We start from the raw sequence: 18,069 nt of genomic DNA, 5'->3' as shown, positions 1-18,069 counted from the left end.
CTACAAGCTTCCTACACCTGCTCACAGAAGTACACACAAGGTCTACTAGAACAGCCATGTAAAGAGCCCATTAGCATTTCAAATAGCTCTGATAAGCGATTTCCCACTTTGCCTAATCTTCCTCTTACACAGCTAGGTGTCAAGCTTTTTATGAAACATGAAGAATTTAACAGCTTTGAAATTCAAAACCAACTACGTATGAAAAACTACCTGTATCTTTCCTATATCTCATATTTATCTTCTTATATTTTGGGGATGCTAAAATCTCTTAGATCTTTTTTGGAGTGTTCTAAAAAAATTGTCAAAAATGTTTTCTTGAAACCCTTAAAGCACTTTTAGACTCCAGCAACAAGTTTTGAGTATCCTCTAGACTAAGGAGGAACTGCAAATAGTTGGTGAGAGGATGAAATGAACTGGTGTGTGTGTGGGGGGGGAGGGGAGTGAAGAAGCAAGAGGCCAGCTTAGGAGGGAACATGGCTCAGTAGTTAAGAGGTAGGACTTTGCTCTGGCACACTTGAGTTCAAAAGTGTGCTAGCTACTCACCAGCTAAGTCAACCCTGGACAAATTATTTAGCCTTTCCAAATTGTCTCACTTGTTAAATGAAGGTAACCGTACTTAACCTCTTAAAGTTTTTTGGGGACTACCTCAGAGAATGCTTAGTACAGAATTAGCTGGTATTATTCTCGCCCTAGGTAGCTAAGACAGTTCAAAGGGCAACAAGAAACACTGAAGAATTTTAAGCAGAGAAAAACAGACACAACTGCACAGTGGAGAACGTAGAGAGACAAAACTGGAAGTGAAGATGAGTTAAGAGACTTTTAGTAATCTAAGAAGCCATGGACCCTAGATGCCATGGATTTTAAACTGATACGAGAGATAGATTGGCTGGCTCAGTTTGTGGTGTGTTTGACTCGATCTCCCGCTTATGAGTTCAAGCTCCACGTTGAGGGTAGAGAGTATTTAAAAGTAAAATCTTTTAAAATAGATAATCAGAATTGATAGGACGTTGAGGCTCAGTGTGGGTAAAGAATGAAGAATCAAAAAAAAAAAATAGATCTTGCATACCACCCATTTTCTGGGACAGGGAAGAAAGGATTGTAGGATACTGCTGGGAGGGCAACAAAAGGCAGTTAAAATTTAGCCTTGCTGAGTTCCACATAGGTACAGAAGAGAGACCTTTGTGAGCTAGATGGACGTGGGTTTCAAGTGCAACTTAAAAAATCTGGATTTAAGATACAGATCTTGGAATTGTTACTATGTACAGGCAGTTAACTAAAGATGTGGTCCTAGAGTTCACCCAAGGTTAGCCTGAGAGGAATGTTATGGTCAGAATCCTATGAAATTTCAATACTTAATGGTTATAAAGAGGAAACATTTGCAAAGGACAGAGATCACAAAAAAGAAGCTGAAGCAATATCCTAAAACTCACCAGAAGAGTTTCAAGAAGAATAAAAGGAGTTAACAGTGCTAAATTTTACTGAGAAATCAAGTACATACTGAACAAAAAAGTCCACTGGTGGGGGAGGAAGGCGCTTATATTGGGGAGGAAAGGTAAAAGGTATAAAGACAGATGATGGATCTGCTCCTTTTTAGCAAAAACAAAATGTTTCAAGTTCCTTTTTTCTAATAACTATGAAAAATCAGATTTAAGTCAGACAGGTTCTCAGACACATCAATTAATAAACACTTTCTAAGTTATGAAGAAAAATTACTTCCTAAAACATTTACCTACTTTTGTAAAGAAGTCAGTCACACAGGAGAACACTGCAAAACTGTAAAGTCCCCCCTATTTCGGGATCCCTGGGTGGCGCAGCGGTTTGGCGCCTGCCTTTGGCCCAGGGCGTGATCCTGGAGACCCGGGATCGAATCCCACGTCGGGCTCCCGGTGCATGGAGCCTGCTTCTCCCTCTGCCTGTGTCTCTGCCTCTCTCTCTCTCTCTGTGTGACTATCATAAATAAATAAAAATTAAAAAAAAAAAAGTCCCCCCTATTTCAAGGAACAAAGCGACTTTGTAAATACTAAACCACTGGTTCTAGGTTCTCTCAAGTTTTACCAACTGCCCATTAAAATTTTGCCCTATGTCATTAGGAGGAAAAAAAAAAATCACTGCATTTCCTTTGAATGGAGACATTTAACAATAGAAGCTCTGAATGTATTTAATATTCCCTCTCAGATCACTTTTTTTCTAATCCTTTTTTTTTTTTAATTTACGATAGTCATACAGAGAGAGAGAGAGAGAGAGAGAGAGAGAGGCAGAGACACAGGCGGAGGGAGAAGCAGGCTCCATGCACCGGGAGCCTGACGTGGGATTCGATCCCGGGTCTCCAGGATCGCGCCCTGGGCCAAAGGCAGGCGCCAAACCGCTGTGCCACCCAGGGATCCCTTTTTTTCTAATCCTTAATAAAATGGAGTTATCACTATTTTTTTTGAGCTATCATTATTTTTATCTTGCCTCAGTATTAGTTCAATTTAAGAGTTTTCTTCTCCCTCTAGAAAATTGGTTTCTACTCTGAATGAAACCTACTTACCGAAAGGCTGCGACTCCCTAGTGTTGTTAACCAGAGAGCAGTACAGTAGACACACAGCACAGCCACTTTTACAGGTGCTCACTTCTCTAAGTGCTGGTGTTCCCAGAGCCCCAGAGGAACAGGTCCCCCATTCAAATGTGAGCCACAGCTAAACCTGCAAAGGCTTTCATTAAAATAGTTAAATTTACAATTATCTTCGTCTCTATAGAGCAACAAGATCAATCTGTTGAGACTGGAAAAAAGAAACCACACACTTTCTCAAATTCAGAACAAAGGAAAGATTGGTGATATAAATATTGAAGCACCAACACAAATTTCAAAAATTCAAGTGAAACTCAAGTTCTATTCATGAATGAAGAATTTATCTGTGTAAATTCTGATACAGCCACAAAATTTAAATGTATGGAAAATGTGTTTCATGGTAACTATTTCAATAATTAAAACTGTTGAGTTTTAAATCCTCCTCCACTCCAAACATTAAGAGAAATCCTAATGTCTGGAAAACTCACCCAAACTTCACCCAAAACAGACATTTAAAAAAGCTTTCCCCTGAAAAAAATAAAATACAATAACCAACAAAGCAATATTAACTTTGGAGGTTGGAGACATGATGTTATCAGTAATTGAAATAAAAATTCACAGAAAATACGTTAAATTATTTAAACTGCAGCTGTGCTCAACTACTGTTGCATCAGTGCGTTAGAGCTAAACCCAAGATTTATCACTGCCTCCCATTCATCAATTAAACTAGCATTTTTAACCGTTTTGAATTTTGCTTTAAAACAACTTTTTTAAAGTTTATTCTGGAACATCAGCTAACAAGTTGATACCCTGAGCAGTCACGCCTAGCCCACTGAACACACTGGCTGTTAAGAGCACACGATCAGCAGTCATTGCCAAACAAAGAGCGCTCTAAAGACAAAAACAACACAGGTCTAGTACCACTATGTGTGAGTGCAGTCATCTTCTCACATTTAATTGAAAGCCTATGCAGTACTAAAAAGGTGTTGATATACCATTTTAAAATACAGATCCACGCATACTAATTCTGTTTCTCTCCCATATAAAAAAAACCCAGAGAAGCACAGTGACAAAGGCTGTCCACACCTGTTCAGAGGCAGGTAATGTTAAGGGGCACCATTGCAGCTCCTCTCTTAAAAAAAAAAAAAAAAAAAAAAAAAAAAAAAAAAAAAAAAAAGGTTTCTGACAGATCTTGCAAGAAAATACTTCCTCCAATATGTGCTTACTAGAAAAAGCACCTACTAGAAAACCTGGTCTGAACAGCAAGGCTGATGTAAAACATTAAGCCCAGTACTGACAGAAATACATACAATGAGTAAAATACCCAACAAAGATATAATCGCTCACTTAAGCAGGTAAAAATTTTTCCAATTTCCTTCAGCTCGCTTTAATGTCCAGAAAATGACTTTATATTCATCTACATCTTGGAAAATGGGATTTAAAATAGGTCATTAGTTTAGGCAAAAACCAGGCACCCAATCAGAGAGCTTCAGAGGCACACTTTAATAGAACATTTAAGGGGATGCCCATTAGAAAAATGTTGAAGCACGTCCTGCTGGTGGCAATATAAACTGGTACAACCTCTCTAAGAAGCAATTTGGCCAATCAAGTGTTCATATTCTTTGATCTAGGTAAGCCCACTCGGGATTTTTCCAGAAGAAGAAAAATCTTGCGGTTGGGGGGGGGGGGAGGAAGTATCTTTAAATGTACACACAGGAGTCTGTTTAATGCAATACTATTTAAAAAGGTGAAAACGTGGGAACAACGTAAACACAATAGGCAAAAGACTAGGTATATCTTAGGTCCTACTAACTTTAACGGATTATACAACTAAAATTTAGAAAATGTTAACCGATGACACAGTTTACTGAAAAAAAAATGTAAAACTGCACTTATTTGCAATCATGGGGGAAAAAAACGCAAGACTCTGGTAAGGTACAAAAGAAAAGAGTAAAAACGAGCAGAGAGCACAGCACACAGGGACCCGGGGTGCGGAGCGACTTCCCGGCTCCGGCTCCGGCTCCACCGCCGCCGCCGCCGCCGCCGCCGCCGCCCGCCGCCGCCACCGCCACCGCCACCGCCACCGCCACCGCCGCCGCGGAGCGCTCCGAGCAGCAGCCCGAGCAGACGGCGGACGGGCACGGCACGAGCCAGCGGGGCCGAGGCACCGGGCGCCCTCGGGACGGACGCCGAGCCCCCGAAAGTTGCGCCCCGCGCCCCCCGCCGCAGCCCGCACGCGGAGAGGTGGACGGGGGGGGGGGGGGGGGGACGCGCGGGGGGGACCCGGGGGGGGGGACCCGGGGGGGTGCCGCGCCTCCACCCAGGCCCCCGCCCGCCCCCCCCCCCCGCCCCTGCACGCTCCGGGCCGGGGCAGGTCGGTCGCCCCCCCCCGCCCCCCGGGACCCCGCGACCCCCCCGCGGGGAGGACGAAGGCGCCCGCCGTCGGAGGGTCCCCGGCCCCCACTCGGGCCCCAACTACGGAGCCTGAGGAACAAAGTCAAGTTTGATCCTCTCAACACCTATTTCCTGTCCAAACAGCCCTTTTGTTCTGCTTCCCTGCTTAATGTTCATGTTCGGTTTGCAGCAGAAAATAGCACAATGACACCACCTAGCACACACAGAAACATAAAGGAGCAAAAGTGTAAAATAAAGAATTATTAGAAGATCGGAACAAAAAGCCTACCAACAAAACCTCCACAATTTTCTGTTTGCTTCCCCTCAGATTAACTTCACTTGAAGCCGTGCTCCCCGGCAACCGAGCCTGCACGGCAGGCCCCGCCCCCAGCGCGCCCACTGGCCGCCGCCGCCAGGCCCCGCCCCGCCCGGGCGGCCGGCCGCGGCGATTGGACGCGGCTGGCATCCATTATTTTAAAGAACTTTTCCTCGCTAGCAGGTTAGGTCGCGCGGCCGAAACCCGCTGATAAGCTGGTTTCTTAAAGAGACAGGACGCAGGGTTTCGGTTTCCCCTCGCGGGCGGAGTGTTGGCTCGCTCTTTGTCTCGGGGAAAACGCGCACCCCGCGGTGCCGCGACCGAGTGCAAGCGCGGCAGCGCTGCCCCGCACGGCTGCAGACACGACGCTCCCGCCCGCGCCGACCGTGCCCCCACACAGCCACGGAGGGACAGTGAAGCTCTGTTCACACTCGCTCTCTTTTCAACAGTTCACGTTTGTTTTAAGGTGGCAAACAGAAAATCCACTGCGAAATTTCGCCAAACTGAGCAAAACGATATTTTCCCTAAGACTTGAAAAAATAGGATCATTTAAGTCATGGAAAACAGAGAGCCCTGAACCACCGAATGCACAACACTGCTTTCTGCGCCATCCGAGTCCCGGCCGCGTCCTGAGCATCAGCCGGGGCCGAGAACGAGAACGTGGGGGCCCAGCCTCTGCCGTCTCCACTGCCAAGGGCACAAACACCTGCAGTCGGGACGGGGCTGCCTCGGGGGCAGCCTGGACACCGCAGAGGGGCAGCAGCGACGCATGCCGAGGCCGCGTGCCCGGAGCGCAGGGCCGGCCAAGGTCAGGGGGGCTTGAGTTGTTTCAGTTTCCAATTCCTGTTGCTTTCTAAACACGGGTAAAGCCGACTGTGCAGCCCACCTGAGCATCACTTAGTTCACCTGGGGGTGCAGCCCACCTGAGTATCCCTTAGTTCACCCGGGCCGCAGCCAAGGGCAACAAGGTCTTCCTCTGAAAATCCCGGGTGACAGTACAAGTCACCTGCGGGGCTTCTAAACATCCCACACAAACACTTTACACAGCACTCCGTCTGCTGTATTTTAGTACGTTTATTTCAATTAAAACTCCGTATGTCCTAGTAGCTTGGCCCACCAAATATTACTCTGACATGAATCATTACCTGATTGAATGGCATTTAACTTGTTCAGTAAAGTATGATTCTCAACTCTACCAAAATTTTAAGTGATTTATAAAAATAAAACCCAAAAAGTAAAGCAAATTAAAGTTTCTTAAAAACGCTTTCAATAAGTTTATATAAGAATATTTCACGTTAAATGTACAGTTTTTAAAGTCTAAAATTTTGCATTTTCCCTCAGAAAAATCCATATATTACAACACAAAGCCAACAAACTTGTTTTGACTACAAAGAGAAGTCTGTACGAAACTGAAAATTCACATAATTGCAACTAGACATGAATATGGAGTAATACCCTGCAGAAGCCCAAACAGCTGCATCATCTATTATGCCTTTTAAGTGGACAAATTGAAAGAGCCAATTCACAGAGGCCTAGTCCCAAGATGCTTTGCAAGGATTCTCTGCCCTGAATGCCCAGTACTTCACAAGTCAAGTTGAGGTCTTCTTCCCACTCTGGCAAAGTAACACAGGAAGCATAAGAGGTACAGGAACAAGTAACAGAAAGAATACAAAATTTTAGTTACAGCATAAATTTGAAAGAAAAAAAAAGGTTTTAGATGGCCAGAATTTGACAGGGCTATAGAAAAAGAGATGGCAAGCATTTAAAACTTAAAATTTGGCAAGCATAAAATTAGTAGAGTTACGGGAACCAAAATAACTTTTGCTCCATTATCAATATTTCACTTCAGAGTCAATTATTTGTATAGAACAGACACATATCACATACACTAAAATAACACCAGGACCACCCTCAATCTAGAACCAAAAAAGAAATACAGACATGATTATACCAGACCGTTCAAAAGTCTCTAGGATCTACTTGAAAGAACTTCATGGTGATAAATGTCATTTTATATACGCGGATTTTATTCCACTTCTAAGTCTGTAGCAGAAGAAAACAGCAAAAATAAATAAAAGGAGAGTAATATCACAACTGAGATTATTTGAAAACAACATTGCTTCATAGGAACACGGTGCCTGCAAATGCTCCAAGGCTTCCTGATTGCATGTGACAATATCACTTTTTGAACATCAAGGATTCAAAGGATGTACTGTATATTCTTGGTGGGGGAGGAGCTCAGAAGCTTTCTCAAACCTATCAACTAACAATGGAGAAGATAAGCCAGAACAACTGGTCTCATCTCATTTTAAAAAGACCCTGCATAAGGAATTAAGTACCTAGACCATCAAGAGTAACTTTCAGTAGGTACAGAGCAGGGTGAAAATGTCCTCAGGATTTTAAAGGACTGAGAGAGGAGGTCAAACTATTCTTCATACAACAGAAATTAATCCTTGGCATCATCCCTGGGTGCTAACTAACAGGTGGGTCTAGGCAGTAGTTGATAAAAGGCCCAGCTTGACATTCACGAAGCATGACTGGGTCCCTAAAGATATGGTCTCAAAATCACTATCTAATGGAGAAAAAGAAAATCATTTAGAACAATATTTCCCTGACAAATACACATTGCTTACAAAAGTGAGGCATGTATTTGAGTCTCCAACTCCTGTCGTGGGTCTTCCAATTCATGAAGGGAAAACAACACAAGGTGAGCACTGGGAGAGGGCTAATGGCCCACTCAGCAAAATACTAAACACAAAGGAAATATTCAGGAATTGAACCATGGAAAGCATAAACTAAACCCAGTTGAGGTATCTTTCTATAAGATGATAAACTATTTTAGATCTACAGAGATAAGCAAGGTCACCAACAAATGTAAATTAAAAAGGAACAGGAGTCACAATATTGAGACAAAAGTATATGTAAAGGAAAAAGCATTCTCAATGCTTAATTATTAAGCATTATTAAGCATTTAATTTTCATGTGCCATTAATTTCCATGTGCCAAGTAACACCACTGCTGATCTAAGTAAACTGTGGGACATAGAAAAGTGATGGAAAACAGATCGGCAGATTCTAAGTTCCTTCCTCTCTCCTTAGCAGCCTAAGCTAAAAAATAAATAAATAAAATTTGAAAAGATAAATCATCCACTCTAATTATTTAATAAGATTAATTTTTTTATACAGCTATCCAAAGAAAAGCTGCGTTTTTCAAGTCATGGAAAATTTTTAAAAATTATAGTCACAGAAAATTAATGGTTTTGAAAAGCACAAGTTGAACAGGTAAGTAACATCCTCTGATGATCACACAGTAATGTTCAAAGTTAAAAGAAAAGCTTCTTAACTCATCAAAGGTTGAGAACACCTACTATGTGCTGGGCACCACTAGTAGCAGTGCACGTCATGGTAGACTGTCCCTCACACTGTGGAGACTTAAGGTCTAGAGTCAGACCACAGGGATGTCATGGGAACATGGGCAATTTTCAGTGTTCTCATAGCCACATTACAATATTAAAATAGTTCAATCAATTGTAGTAATATATTTGACTTAACACAATACACATAAAATAGCATTACTTCGATATGTAATCATTTTTAAAATTGAGATTTTTTTTTGCAGTAGAAATCCAGTACCTATTTCATATTTACGGCATCATTCAGATTTGTGATATTTCAACAGCCACTGGCTACTTAAATTTGTATCTCTGCTGTCCAGTACAACAACCCCTAGCCACATGTGGCTACTGAGCAACTGGTACATTACTAGTATGACTGAGGAACTGAATTTCTAAGATTATTTAATTTTAATGCATTCAAATAGTGACAAGTGGCTATCTACTAGCTTGGAAATAACAGCTCAAGGGAAGAAACAGACAGTAAAACAAATTACACACACTTAATGAATTGCAGTTATTACAAGTGTTTACAGCAGAAAAAAATGTCCAATGTGAAATGAATAAACACAGCCAACAGAGGCTTAACCTCTTTTGCCAGCATTAAGGAAGGACTGTCTCCCCAAGAAGTCTGGCTGGCCCCACAATGCTCCCTCAGGGAGCCCCAGTCGTTCCACTCCTCTGGCGCATCCTGAATTAAGCCAAGCTCTCCTGTTAGAGCCAGCACTCCCCCAGCTGACTCTTGATCTCAGACCTCACAATCACAGTTGCAAATTTTCTACAGGACAAGCTATGGGCTCATAACTGTTTACAAGGCAATTTTTACAAAAAAAATCTTGCAAAAGAAATTCAGTGTGCCCTTGATACTATGTTTTAATGTTCTGATAGATAGGGAAACCAAAGAAACTCCCCAAACAAACCTTGGTTCCACCATTAATCTTCCTAAATGTTACATCCTCACAGAGACATTCTTAGGACGTGGAGTTAGCACCTTCCAATCTCTGCTGGCACACCCGATTTCTTTCCTTGCTAGCACTGGTCAACATCTGAAAACTCCTTATTCATCGGTCTATGAATAGCGTAGCTTTCCCAGAGGTTCTGAACTGGGTGAAGGCCTCAACAGGCAGCGAGAAGCAACTGCAGTGACGATGGAAGAGTCACTAAATACAGATATTTTTACACATCAACATTTAAGGAACATAACTAAACTACATGCAAAGGACAATTTAATGGCACAAAATATTTTTATCATAGAAAATAAAACAAAGTGTAGAAATACAGTAACTTAATTTAAAATTTCAAAACCCCAAACCACCTGCAGACTCTAAGGAATCAACTAAAAAACTAGAGAACAAAGCAACAGTCAAAAATTTGGGGAGGAAAAGGGAGGGAGACAAAACGAAAACACATTCCCAGTTACTAAAACAATGCACTAGCATCAAATTATGAACACTGTATAAAAGCTAAAAAGAACCAAGTATATATATGCTTTTAGTATATAATGAAGGCAGTTTTATTTCAAGGCAACAAGATTTTTGTTAATCAGGCTAAAATAACTATTAAGGAAAAATAAAGAAGTTATTTCTCTTGACTTATACATCAAAACAAATCCCAGATAAACAGAGAGAGATACGTATGAGAATGAAACCATAGAAGAACTAGAAGAGTTATCTGGGCAGGAGTACCCATTAAACATGAGAGTGAAGTAGGAGCCATAAAAAGAAACTACTAACTTAAATTTCTTAAAAGGTAAAAACTCTTTGAAGTTAAAAAAACAGGGATCCCTGGGTGGCGCAGCGGTTTAGCGCCTGCCTTTGGCCCAGGGTGCGATCCTGGAGACCCGGGATCGAATCCCACGTCGGGCTCCCGGTGCATGGAGCCTGCTTCTCCCTCTGCCTGTGTCTGCCTCTCTCTCTCTCTCTCGCTCTCTCTCTCTGTGTGACTATCATAAATAAATTAAAAAAAATTTAAAAAAAATGAAGTTAAAAAAACAAAATACCATAAGCAAGTAAAAGGCAAACGAAGAGCCAGGGAAAGTATCTGTGGGATGTGACAAAGGATTGCTATCCTAATTATATAAAAGAATAAAAAGGGTATTTTGAACATAGAACATCACTCCAAATAAGCAAAAACAAATTAGAAGACATAATACCTTTCTCTCCATTTGTCATCATAATTATTCTAAGAAATATATAAAGAGTCTTATGAAGAAGGCAGGCAGGAAAGAAAATATTCAAGTGTTGGCAAAGATACAGAGAAAATTTGTACTCTCACATTTTTCATCAAACTTTATACTGGTTCAGTCAACTTTATATTATAATCTCAGCAACATTTTACAATAAGATTTGGCAATATTTATAAAAAGACACAAAAAAAAAGTTCATGTGCTTTTACTCAGCCATTGTAAGACAGACTGAATCCCAAAGAAATGAGGAATATGTGGAGACTTAGTTCCTTACCACTCTCTCCAGTGACAAAAGGACAAAGCAACAAGCCCCACAGGACTGGCGACTAATCACAGTAAGATGAAATGCTTGTGTACCTTAGAGTCCTAACTTCTGCCCTCAAGTGACAGACAATAACCAAAACCACTTCGGATGACAGGTTCCATAAGGACATGATGCAGAGTCATACAGTCAGGGAACATGGTGTGTGGAGGCATGCCTGAAGCAGTGACATTTGAGCAGATACAAGATTGAAGTGTGCCAGGCAGAAAAACACAACAATTTTAAGGAAGTAAGCGTGGCATGCTGAAGAATCCCAAGAAGGCCAGTATAGCTGGAGGTGCATGAATCAGGGGGAAAGTTGGCAAGGCTGGATAGTCAACCCACAGCTACCAGTCATGTGTGGCTGGCTAATCAGCACTTGAAACAAGGCCAGTCCCCCATGCACTTTACATGGAAAATATACAGTGGATTTTGAAGACAGTCTGAAAAGTTTAGTAAAATATCCTATTAATTATTTCTTATGCTAATTACTTATTAAAATCATAGTATCTTGGGATAAGTAAAATATATCTCACCTGTTTCTCTTTTTAATTTGGCTATCAGAAAATTTTAAAGATTTATTTCAAGATTTTATTTATTTATTTATTTATTTATTTATTTATTTATTTATTTATTTAAGAGCAAGAGCAAGCAGTAGGGAGTGCAGACAGGGAGGCAGAGGGAGAGAACCTCAAGCAGACTCCCCGCTGAGCACAGAGCCCTACACAGGGCTCCATCTCACAACCCTGAGGTTCTGACCTGAGCCAAAATCAAGAGTCAGATGCTTAACCACTGAGCTACACAGGCGCCCCGGGTTATCAGAAAACTTTACTTTATGTGGCTCCCATTCTATTTCCATGAGAGATTGCTGGTCTGGGGTATAGGTGCCATAGTAAAGAGTTTCGATTTTATTTTGTGTATTGAAAAGTCATTGGAGGATGTTGAGCCTCTCTACCTTACATATTTAAATGATGGTTCCCCCACAGGAGAGCCAGAACTGAAGCAGGGACACCAGTTAGATGACTACTGTTACTGTCCTGTGTACAACAAAGGTGCTGAGATGGATTGCATTTGGGATAAGCTTTGAAAGTAGACGCAACCCAGTATTGTTCAGAATCCCACTTCCAATTGTGTAGAATATACACACACAGACTAGGGGTATACGTGCCAAAACTTTAGCAACGGTTATTCTTTGTAACTTTCTATTCCTTCTGAAAGCTGGGGAGGAAAGACACCAAAAAACACATTGCCCTTAATACAAAAATGACTTTTTTTTAAAAAGCTTTTCAACAGGATAAATAAAACAGCCCTACAAAAACAAACAAAAAAACACCCTATTTGTCAGCAAGCCACACAGGCTGGTTACAACAACAAAGCACCTCTACTCCTGTGCCTTTAAAGACAACTTATTTGAAGCTATATATAAACTCCTATTACTTACACACCACTTTCCGGAAATTAATACCGCTCCTACTCTGTCAGTGCGTTGCTGAGCGTGGTAAATAACACATGGCCTTAGAAGTATCCTTCAGGGCACACACCCAAGGCTAAGAAGTCAAGTCCCTCAATGTGTGGTGAGCCTATCCTAGCGGCCAGCACAGTCCTCCCAGAGTGCCCCCGAGGACACCGTCAACATCACTGCACAGAGAGCACCTCTGTCCCAATCCTGTTCCTTAAGAGGCCCTGCCATCGAATGGGGCTTCCCTCTGCCCACCGTGCAGAGCTGGAAGGACGATTAGGGCAGGTTTCTCCTGCAGGACGTGCTAAGGGAGAAGAGAGCCTTAGGTGAGTGGCCAGAGGTGACACAGAGTGGCCAGCACACACGGTGACTTACTTTACACACAATCAAGTGGTTTTTGTACTTATATTACTTTAGCATTGAAAAAGTAGGTAGCCAACAGAGCCTGACCTCTCCCCGGTGATTGCAGAGGAGATCCATCACACACACACACATACACACACACACACACACACACACACACGGAAGGGGATCTCGGTTTCTCATTCACATGTTCAAAACTCGGAAGTAGTCCTCCGGCTCCGGATCCTCCGTGACAAAGTCCCTCGGCTCCCCCCACGCCCTCCACTCCTGAGTACGGGCTACACCGTCTGCAGGTGCGCAGCGGGAGCCAGGTGCTGACGCCAAACAAGGTACCGTGACTTCCAGGGGCCCACCGACCGCGGGCTGTGAGCAGGGCCCCGCTGACCCTACAAAGCTGCGGAGAAAGGCCCGACAGCACGTGGTGGACACACGAACCCGGTGAGGAAACCACGATGAACACACTACGGGCGGGCCTGACCTGCCCGGGAGGAGGGCACAGGACAGACAGGCCACCGGCCAGCAGGTGCGGGTTCCTGGCCGGTCCCTCTCCCGTCCTACCACCTAGGTCGAGTGCGCCCCTGGGGCCCCGAGTCGCTCGCCCGGCGAAAGGAGGCTTCACCACCAACCGCCCGCAGGGAAGGCGGCGTCCGCGGACCCACAGTCCCAGGGCACGGTCCCCCCTCCGCCCCACCCCTCCTCAGGTGCCCCCGGCACCCCTGCCCTCCCGGACTACTGCGTAAAACGTGCAAGAAACAGCTGAGACACAACCTGTTGCATAAACCTAAACGTGCAACTTTTGCAGAAAAAGAGCATTTCCCCCTAAAGTTCTGGCCTGTGACTCCCCGCCTAGCCTCGGGAAAAGCAAACTCCTACCGGAACCCTGTCTCAGGGCATCTCGGCCAGCGCACCGTGGGGCACCGACCGCCCCACAACTTCTAGCGCGCACCGGGTCCCGGGGCGCCCCCTCCCCGGCGCTCCGCCCCCCGCACGGCCCGGGAGGTGCGGCTGCAGCAGAGGGGGCGCTCGGGACCTCCCTGCCACGCCCACCCCCACCGGGGCCCCCGGGGCCCCCGCTCTCCCCAACGCCTACCCCGCCCCCCGGGCCGCTCGGGACCCCCGGACCCCCCCCCCCCCACGGCGCAGCTCGGGACCCCCGGACCCGCCCCGCCGCCGCTCGGAACGCCCCCCCCCCCGCACCCCGGGGCCGCAGGAACGGGCCGTGACAGGAGGGACCGCCCCCCGCCCCGGCCGCAGCAGGTGCACGCCCGCTCCACGCGGCCCACCCCCTCCCACCAACTGCTCGCGGACCCCCGGCCCGCCCTGCCCCGCCCTGCCCCGCCCGCCGCCCGCCGCCCTGGCTTCCGCCCGGGAGCGCCGGGGCCGCGCCTCAGCCGGTGGGGGAAGGGAGCGGCCCGCCCCGGTGCCCGCTGCTCACCTGGCGGCGGCCCTCCCCGCCCGCCGCGCTGCCCGCCGCCGGTCGCCGCCGGAGAGTGGGGACAGGTAAGGCCGCCGAACCCCCGCTCGCTCCGGCCCCGCCGCCGCCGCCGCCGCCGGCCCTCCGTCCGCTGTTTATTAAACTTTTCTGTTTGGTTGTTCGGCCTGTGACGCGGCGGCGCCCGAGCTCCGCGATTGGCCGGCGCCCGGCGCTGACGCGGCGCCCCGCCCGCCACCTAATTATTACCGGCCGGGCGGGGCCGCGGGGCGGGGCCGCGGGGGGGGGGCGGGGCCGGGGCCCGCGGCGCGCGCTGATTGGCCGGAGCCCCGTGCGGGGGCGGGGCTGCAAGCGAGGAGCCCTCCCCCGCCCTTGCCGCGCGGCGGGCGCTTCCTGGGCTGGGCGCGCGCCAGAGCTGCAACCTCGTGCAGGGGGCGGTGGGGGTGGGACCTCCGCGGCCTCGCGGGGCGTGGCGCGGGGAAGCCGGTGCTCCACCTGCCAGGGGTGCGCGAAGGCACTCCTAGCCGGCCCCACGCGCACCCTGGAGAGCGCAGGGGTCGAGCTGCGGGGGCGCCCCGCCGCGGGGTCCCGAGCCCCAGCCTGCAGCGGGGAGCGCGTGCACACCTGCATACACACCGTGCCCTGCATACGTGCGTGCAGCGTTGAGCCCGTGCACACCGTGCCGTGCACAGCTGCTTACACACCACTGCATGCACACAGTGCCATGCACACATGTGTGCACACCTGCTGTGCACACCTGCCACGCGCCCTCCCGAGACCCCCGACCAGCGGAGCGATGTAGGAACGGTGCCCCCAGAGCAGCTCAGCCTTCCGGCTCACGTGCAGCGCGCGCGGGAGGCCCGAGACCAGTTCGAGGACGTTAAGTCCGACCTTAAGAGAGGGTGGGACCGAAAGGTAGGAGCCTCAAAGGTCCCGTATGTTTCCAGATGGGACATTTTATTTTACTCACCATGGATTTTTTGCATTAATGTGCAAAAAAACTAAAGTCTCAGGATCTTATCTTGATTACTGAGCTTTTTGGTTCCCCTTTACATTTTAGGCTCGAAGTCACTAGCTTAGTGTCCTAACCCCAGTGGAGAGGGATTTTGGTGGAACTGGAAGTGTAGAGAGTAGGTCTTTTGCAAATAGGGCTTGGGGATAAGAACTGCCTAACAGTTGAGAAGATTCAGGCCAGAAAGGAGCCTTCAAGGAGGAGGTTGCACTGGCTTTTGGCACTGGAGAGTGCATAGGAAAGCTGTATTTTCCTGTCCTCCTAAAGAGGCCAGAAGATGGAATTCCAGGTTTGAAGAACAGTGATGTGTTGTGAGGTGAGGAATATGCAGTGTAGAGTTGAGTGTGTCGTCAGCAATAGGAGGGGGACAGTTTGCACAGGATGGAAAGGTATTCAAAGGGTGTTTGTAACAGGCATTCATTTTTAATTTTAAAAACAGACACACACACAGTGGGTTAACCCAGGAGAAGGGGGTTTTGCCCAAGGGTCTCATGTCTGATCATGGAGACCAGGTTAACTTGGAGACTACAGATAGTTTTAGGGTCAAGTGTTACAAGTCTTTACAGCCAAACTGAGTATTTGACTTTACTTGGTGGGAAATGAGAAGCCGTTATAGCATGAAAAGAACTATTGGGAAGGGAAGGAATGGTGGATTATAACAATCTGGTGGGTTCTGCTAGTACTAGGAATAATTTTGCAGACTGGGGATTTCTCTCAACTATTCACTGTCCTCTTGTCACTAGATAGTAGAACTATATGGAATTTTAGGATTTTGGCCACGGTTCACATCCCTACTCAGATACATTTTTGACAGTTAGCAATACTCACAACCTCCCTGGGTCATGGTTTTCTATTAGTATGGGAAACAGTGAACAAAACGAAGATGCCTGCCTTCATTCATTTTTTGTTCTAATGGGTGACACATGTAATAAGTATTTGTGTTGTGAATTAGAAGATGGTAAGAGGTATAGAGTGAAGAAAATGTAGGGAATCCCTGGGTGGCTCAGCGGTTTAGCCCAGGATTGAGTCCCACATCAGACTCCCTGCATGGAGCCTGCTTCTCCCTCTGCCTGTGTCTCTGCCTCTCTTTCTCTCCGTGTCTCTCATGAATAAATTAATAAAACCTTAAAAAAAAGAAGAAAATGTAGAGCAGGGTCGAGGAAGGGGGGAAGTTTTAGTATTAAACATGGTGTTCAGCATAGGCATCATTGGGAAGGTGAGATTTGAACAGAATTACAAGAGGTGAGGATATAGTCCTATGGATAACCTGGAGAAGAGCGTTCCAGACTGAGACCCAATTAGAGGGCCGGCCTCAGGGCAGGTGAGCTGGGTAGATAATGCTATGAACATTTATCTACAAGAGTTAGTGGGCACATACATTTTCACTTCTCTAGGGTCTGTACCTAGGTGTGTAATTGCTGGGCCATGTGGTGCTTCTGCTTGTCACTATTTGAACTGCTGGACTGCTTTTCCAAAGAGATTTGCTATTTTACATTCCCACAAGCAAGGAGTGAGGATTCCACTTTCTCCATACCCTTGGCAACACCTGTTAAGGGCTGTCTTCTGGATTAGAGCCCACCTTCCTGAGAGTGAAATGGTTGGGATTTGCTTCTCCCCGATGGCTAATGACCTTGAGTGTCTTTTCATGTGCTTATTGGCTCTTTTGTGGCTCTTCTTTGGAGAAATGTCTATTCAGATCCTCTGCTCATTTCTAAATTGGGTTCTTTGTCTTTTTAATTTTTGGTTGTGAGAGTTCTTTACATATTCTGAACACGAGTCCCTTATCAGATATATAATTTGCAAATATTTTCTCTCATGTGTGGGTCCTCTCTTTTCACTTGCTTGCTGATATCATTTGAAGCCTAGAAGTTTTTAATTTTGCCTCATCCTTTTAATTAAGTCTTCCCTTTCCCAACATCCAATTAGTCACAAATTTAACTTTTTCGGCCTTAGAAATATCTATGAAATACACCCCCCCGCACTGCCCTGTACACCTGCTTATTATTTCTTACCTGAATTTAGGTAATAGCCTCCAATACAATTCCTGTCTCTGCACCCCACCCAGGTTGTCCTCCAGCTACTTCCTGAATGATCGTCCTGAAACACAAATTGAGCAGGTCAGACATCTGTGGGCTCCCCATTCCTCCTGGAACAACTCTCAGACTCCTCCAATAAGAGTACCTGCAGCATTTTAAAAATTCAGATTGCAGGTCCGTGATCTGGACACAGTGAATCAGAATCTCTAGGGGATGAGCCTGGCATCTATTTTTAATAAGCCCCCAGGTGATTTTTATTCTCAGAATCATTTGCCTAAAACAATGGTTCTAAACCAGAGGTGACTTCATTCCCCAGGGGACATTTGGCAATGTATGGAGACATTTTTGGTGGTTACAACTTGGGGGGGAGGGGTGTAGCTATCACTTAGTGACACTAGGGATGCTGCTAGAATACTGCAGTGCACAAACCTCCCCCCACCCTCCCGCCAAGCCAACAAAGAATTGTCAGCCCTGAATTTCAGTCATGCCAAATTGAGAACCCTGGCAGTATTTATAGGAGATAAAATATGAACTTCTGCATTTGAGTCTGGCTAATTGGTCCCCAGCTCTACAAAAGATCTATCACTCTGAAAAACCATCTCCAACTTAGTGACTTAAAACAATGATTT

At 45.9% G+C, this 18,069-nt stretch overlaps 1 protein-coding gene across 5 annotated transcripts in view; it reads right to left on the bottom strand.

Moving 5' to 3' along the window:
* ZFAND6 (zinc finger AN1-type containing 6) overlaps positions 1-14,515 on the bottom strand; it is a 64,921-nt gene extending 50,406 nt beyond the window's left edge. For 2 of the 5 annotated variants that reach the window (XM_055326136.1, XM_055326141.1), the window contains exon 1: positions 5,235-5,324. The gene's annotated coding sequence lies outside the window, so the exon portion shown is untranslated. Of the gene's footprint in view, positions 1-5,234; positions 5,325-14,395 lie in introns of those variants that run through there. The other 3 variants (XM_055326138.1, XM_055326140.1, XM_055326139.1) reach the window with 3 other exon arrangements.
* Between the last annotated feature and the right edge of the window lie 3,554 nt (positions 14,516-18,069).

The sequence above is a fragment of the Nyctereutes procyonoides genome, unplaced genomic scaffold (genome assembly GCF_905146905.1).
Source record: "Nyctereutes procyonoides isolate TBG_1078 unplaced genomic scaffold, NYPRO_anot_genome, whole genome shotgun sequence".
NCBI lineage: Eukaryota > Metazoa > Chordata > Mammalia > Carnivora > Canidae > Nyctereutes > Nyctereutes procyonoides.
The sequence above is the reverse complement of the archived record's forward strand: the minus strand, read 5'-3'. Positions and strand labels throughout refer to the sequence as shown.